This window comes from Propithecus coquereli, unplaced genomic scaffold, assembly GCF_000956105.1.
Source record: "Propithecus coquereli isolate 6110/MARCELLA unplaced genomic scaffold, Pcoq_1.0 Scaffold236, whole genome shotgun sequence".
Classification (NCBI taxonomy): domain Eukaryota; kingdom Metazoa; phylum Chordata; class Mammalia; order Primates; family Indriidae; genus Propithecus; species Propithecus coquereli.
In genome coordinates this window covers 3,433,708-3,440,495 of record NW_012147908.1, presented here as the reverse complement: position 1 = coordinate 3,440,495, position 6,788 = coordinate 3,433,708, and positions in this window count along the sequence as shown.

The window sequence follows — 6,788 nt, the reverse complement described above, 5'->3', positions numbered from 1 at the left end:
AGGACTCAGAAGGAGAGGAGGAGCATGGTGGAGAAACACATATTGCCTTAGGGAGTACCTAAATCATTTTAAACAGACTGTGTATAGAAATATGGATATTAAAGTCCCTGCTGATGAGGGTGCAGACACGAGGGAAATATTATTGGAAAGTGGAGGAAAGGGAATCCTTCTATATAGTGGCAGAAAACTTAGCTTAAATTTGAGTCCTGTCATTATGTGGAAAGAAGAATTTGTAAACAATGAACTTGGAGATTCAGCTAAGGAGATTACCAGACAAATGGTTGAAGGGACAGCCTGTTTTTTTCTTGCTGCTGGTAGTAAAATGTGAGAGGAAAAATTATGAGAGGAATTAGATTGTGGTAAGAACTGTAATGCAAAAAGGAATCAGGGCCTGATGACTGGGGAAATTATCAGCCTATTCAGATTGCAAAAGATGTTGAAATTAGGAGATTGACTTCCAGGAATGCATGTTCTAGAGAGAAAGCCAAGGGTGTAGCAGGATAACATTTTACCAGTGCCTTGAAAGGATCAGAGTAGTCAATCACATGGAAGATTCTTTGAAGAGACTAGCCATGTGACATTGATAGCTTCAGTCACCTCAGCAGAAGTCAGGAATATAGAGTGAATTATTCAGGAAAGAACTGTGAAGGAGTCTTTTACCTAATGAAGTAAACTCTGTGATATATACAGGAGACCCACAAGGTTCTTGAGAATATTGTATCAGCAGAAACCAGTTTGAACTGAAAGGGATAGTGAGAACAAATTAAATAAAGCTGTTGTACCCGCAATTTCTATAAGCAAGAAACATACTATTGACACTACTTAGCTGAAAACATGTACTACCACTAATGAAAAAGGAAGGATGGTTTAGAGGATGGAGCCAGGAGCCCGAAGAGTAGAGCTGTAAGCCATGGAAGATTAGTCTTGAAAGCAGAAGTCTCCCTGGGTGGATTGCTACATTTCTTGGTACTGGTAATTACCTTTTCACTTTGACTTTTTTACATAGTTGTCTGACTAGTTCCCAAGCTGTCTATTTAAGATGTGTGAGATGCTTGTGAGAAAAGTAGTTTTGCTTTCCCTTAGATGTTATCAATGGAGACTACTCTGAAGTACTGCAGTTGAATTTATATCTTCATTCAATTATCTCCCAATTTGGCAAACACACACAAATAATTGAATTTTCAAAGAAATCTTCATGGCTAGTAGCATCTTCAAAAGTTGAGTTTGGGAGAATAGAATGAGAAGGTGAAATGATAAATGCCAAGCATACTTTTAAATCTGCATTAATGGTGTCCTGAGCAAGATGAAATACAATGTTTATGCAGCAATCCAGAGAATATGTCTTTCTCACAGGCAGGAAAGTAGCAGAGCTAAAAATTTTACTTAGTAAATTTGTCTAAATACGGATCCTGAAAATCTTCTTAAGGAGATCAGCAATTCATGTGTTTTGGTAGATTATGGCTGGTGAAAGGATAAGAAACCAATTCTCCTCTGTGTCACACATAGCACCTGGAACAATTTTGAACATGAGTGCCAAGTCATTGTTTTCAATGAATGTAAGAATAGTGAATAAAGATTTTTGGTAACTACCAAGATAGAGACTCTTTCATCAACATAAACATAGCCATTCATTTTCCCTCCTATTTTCTCTTCCAGACATTATAGACTTCCTTTAAGATTTCTATAAGTTCCAACTTGAGTTTTATAGTATTAATCCAAGGCCATTGACCCTTTTTCCATATTTCCCCTCCTTGCTTTTATTTTCTTCCTAAACAGAGTACATAGGTATTCGTGATCGATGACAGCATTCATAAAGTGAGAGATACCTTATTCCAATAATCAGAAAGTGGAGAATTTGAATTTCTTCCAAAAATGCATTTAAATGGGGGAAATAGTTTCCTGAGAATCCCATTAACTATATTTTTTATATAATCAAAATAAGCTGCAGTATTTCTTCACTATCCTTCAAACCACTGTTGAAAATATCATCGTGGTACTTATATTTCTATTACTATAAACATGGAAATTATTCTAGAAAATTTAACTAATGCTACTACTTAAACATATATAAGATGACCCCACTTTGATGACTAAATTTTGAGAAAATATTTTCTTAAAAGTTAAAAATTTGGTCATGTTAGCAGGGGACTCACTGGATATTATGAAGTCATGATGGAGTGTTATAGTTATCCTTGGAATAATCCCCTAATTTGTTTTACAATCCTGGATGAGAACTCTGTAATGATGCATTTTCTTCACAAAAGAACAAAAGAGACATAAAGATAATGTATACTTTTGTTAACTCAATGCCTATTCCTAAAAAAAAGAGATCACTTTCCTGTAAAACCAACAGAATCTGGCACCAATATAGGAAAGAGAATGCAGAAAACTCTTTTCATATGTACGTATTTCCATCCTATTTAGGGAGATGTTTGTGTCTTTTTCCCCAAACAAATCAAAATAACATTCAATGAGAGTTTACCTTGGTGATCGTTAATGGAAATTTAACTTAGAGAGAGGCCTCGTTGCAATACTCCTTGTACATAAATTAAATATTGTCAAAACCCTACAGCCTTTATGCTGGGAAATGTAACAAAAAATAATCATTGCTGTATCAGTAGCCTGGAAATTAGTGCAGAAATTTTACTATTGGCTATGGGAACTCCCTGCTGTCGTATGCTCTCAAATGTGAGAGCAAGTCAAGAACCAAAGATATTAAAATGATCAAAAATTCCCAAATAGGCAGTCCTAGAAATGCTTCAATATTGTTTCATATAATATTTGACATAAAATAAAAAGACATATGAAATCAAGTTCTCTCTCTTTCTGATGGGAAATTTTTATCTGACAGTTGTTTAATGTCTGATCTATCCCAGGGAAATCAGACATTCCTAGTTTGGGCAGACCTAGAATGAATGTCAAAGATGTTCCTCAGCATGCTTTTTTAATAATTTTTTTTATTTCAAGGAACCTTGTGTCATTCAACTAGCCTGTCCCCTAATATTACTCCTGAAATTGTCACTATTGCTCTCAATATTCAGAATCATATTTGAGAACCATATGTTCTTCTGCATATCTCTTATATTCTGCTTTTGAATATGACTTTTAGAAATTCATACCACATGGTAACAGAAAATATACTAATCAGAAAGCTCTCTTGCAAACTTAATACCTCTGTGTTAATCTAAGTTCTTTTGATTTTAATCAACAGAAACCCAATTAAAACTAGCTCAACAGGAAAACCCCAGAATTTATTGAGAGGATATTGGGGTATGTAATATAATTTAAGATATGTTTGGAAACCAAAACTCAATGAAGGATAAAGACTTAAAACCAATTAGAAACAAGTACTTGAAAAACCATTTTCTCTATCTTGTCTGTTCTTTGCTTTCTTCTACCTGCTGGATTTATTATTTTACTGCAGATCAGCTTCCTCCACATGGAGAAAAATGCCCTCACATTTCAAGAGCCTAAACATTCTTTTAAAATTATTATTATAATTGGACTCATGCCTTTTCTCGTCCCAAGTTTAGAAATCCTGGGGGGCCTATATCAGCTATAAGTTGGGGCCAGGAAGCAGGAAATTTTCATTTTTTTTAAATTTCAGCATATTATGGGGGTACAGATGATTAGGTTACATATGATACCCTTGCCCCCCCTCCCCCCCAAGTCCAAGCTTCAAGTGTGTCCATTCCCCGGGAGGTGCACATCGCACTCATTTTTTGTGTATGCCCATCCCCTCCTCCCCCCTCCCCTCTCCCCCTGCCCAACATCCAATAAATATTATTCTTATATGTGCACTTAAGTGTTGATCAGCTAATACTGACTGCTCCCATTTGTTTTACACGATTGCAATGGGGGTAGGAAATCTATGCCCTCCCTAGAAAAAGAGAGGCAAATAAATGTCTGCGTATGTCAGTATTCACCAACACAAGTGATGTGAAGTTAAGGGAATCACAGTTAACATTTTTTCATAATTCTTGTGTTTTATGTGTCCACAAAAATTAAAGGACTTTTGCTTCATAATCAAGGCAACAGATATATGGTGCTCAATAACATGGGAAGTAATATCAGTGAGGAGTGTAACATCTATTTCTTCTTCAAAATCTTTCTTAGAACATTCATTTCATCCAACACAATAGCCATGAGCATGTTTTTAAAAATTTATATTTCAAAGTATTAAGAGGATACAAATGTTATTGTTACATGAATGAATTGCATAATGCTGAATGCTGAAGTCAGGCTTTTACTGTGCCTGTCACCAGAATAGTGTACATTGTACCCGACAGGGAAGTTTTATCCCTCACCCCCTTCCACCCTCCCCCTTCTTAGTTTCCAATGTCCTTTACACTATTTTATGACCTTGTGTACTCATCATTTAGCTCCCACTTATTAGTGAGAACATGTGGTGTTTGTTTTTCCATTCCTGAGATACTTCTTAGGATAATGTTTTCCATTTCCATCCAAGTAGCATGCTTTTTAAGTGGACTTTTTTCTCACACACCTAGATGTCCCCTTAGTAATATGTCAGAGGAAGAGGTGTAATAGCAAAGTGACCTAAATACATGAATTTGTTGTTGTTCTTTTTATGTTTCTGACTGCAGTAATCATTATCTGACTGACTAGGGCTTTTTTTTTTTAAGATGTGGTGAATTCTAGCATTTTCAAAAGTTGCTCCCATACCTATATTCCCCATCATGTCTGTTAATGAGCTGGAGAACAGCAGATAACATTTTCTGCAAGCTATTATTGCTAGCATCCAATCCTCAGGAGTAGTCCTGTTACATGGTGGCAATTATGGCCATTTTCAAGATAATATTAACTTCAATACCAAATGAGAGAAGGAAATTCATTACTAAACTTTTAGATTTGGTCTTTCTCTTAGCTTTTCCAAATAAAATATTTGGATTAATTCCTAACAACCTTCTCACATACGTGTTTTGAAACAGGCCCAGAGATCTCAATGTGTCAGTACTACTCCCTTTTTATCCTACTTTACAAACAAAGGATTAATACTTTTTCTGTCTGTCTTAGATTAGTCTGGAATACCTCAAAAAGAGCATTACTCCCGGGTTTTCAGGATAGTCACAAAATGTCAAGAAAATCTATCATGATACATGAATAATGATACTCCAAACAATTTTAGAACCCCATAGATGCACTCAGAATATTTGTGTATTTTTGTGTGTTTGTATATGTGTGCATTTGTGCACATATGTGTGTGTGTGTGGTTTGGGGGTGGCTTTAGCAGTTGGTGGAGATGCACTGCATGCAGAGATATATACCAGAGTAACATTGCTTTTACAAAACTTTCCCACATTAAGATACTTTCTCTTTAATGCATGAATGTGTATAATAAAGTTGGCATTAACAGCATATTATGGCAGAAGTTGTATTTGCAAACTAAAGGAGATTTTCTCTTTGTAAATTTAATAATCCCAATACTATTGGATATAGAATTTTGGTGGCCCTTTGGCCTTGAAAAGGCAGCCCAGGAAAAGGAACTGTAAAGTAGACATCGTAATTTTTTGCCCAATAAGATGAGGAAACAATAAAATTGACAATAGGATCTAACAGGATCAGGATTAGGGTGAGATAAGAGAAGCCAACGTGTGCAAGTACAGGGTGGATCCTGTCTTTATTTAAAATTTTGATATTTTGTTCCTCATGGATTTTTGCATTACATTTCAATTTTTAGAATATTGCATCAAATAGTATTCATCTTTAATACTAAGTTTTTGGGTAATCTCTTAAAATTTGTATCTGAGACACTTGCCTCACCCTTGTCCCAGTTGTTTGTTTCCAGCTTACAAGTTCAAATGGCCATCACTGTGGTAGCAATAGTGGTCACTGCTGGAATTTGAGCAGTAAAATTTGAAACAAGTCCCTCACCATTCCAAATACGGGGTAGCAAGAGCAACAGTAGAAGACTACAAAGATATCCAAGCAGATCTGATGAGGTAGAGTCCTGAAGACTGGGAATAGAACAGGATCTGTATGACTGTCATTGACCAGGCAAATTTTTTACATGTTTTCCTTTCAGGTAACATACAGCAGTGTGAAAAATATTAGCTATTAGATAGATTCAATGTGCTTATTTTGTTGAGAATTTTTGCATCTGTGTTCATGAGAGCTATTGGTCTACAATTTTTTCCTTATAATACTCTTGTCAAGTTTTAGTTTCAGGGTTCTCCTGGTCTCATAAAATGAGTTGGAAATTGTTTCTTCCTCCTCCTCTATTTTATGAAAGAGTTTGTCTTAGATATTTATTAATCTACTTATGGTTTTGATAGAAATTACTGCAGAAGCCATCCATGAGTGACAGTTCCTTTGTGAGAAGATTTTGAGTTGCAAAATCAATTTCTTAAACTGATATACTGCAATTCTGATTTTCTGTTTCCTCTTGTGTCAGCTGGTAACTTGTTTTGAAAACAAATTTGCCTATTTTATCTAAGATGCTGAATTTATTGGCATGAAGCTATTGATGATATTCCTTTGTCGTCCTTTCAATATATTTACAGTGATGCCTCCTTTTCACTCTGGATATTAGTAATTTAAGTTTTCCTTCCTTTTGTCTTTATTGGCATTGCTGTGAGTATATCAATTTTATTAATCTTTTAAAACAAACCAACTCTTGGCTTTGCTACTTTTCCAATTACTTTCTGTTTTCTATCTTATTGATGCCACTCTTATGTATTTATTTCTTCTACCTATTTTGAATTTAGTTTTCTCTTCTTATTCTTGCTTCTCTAATAGCTTAGATCATTGACTTGAAGACTTTCCATTAT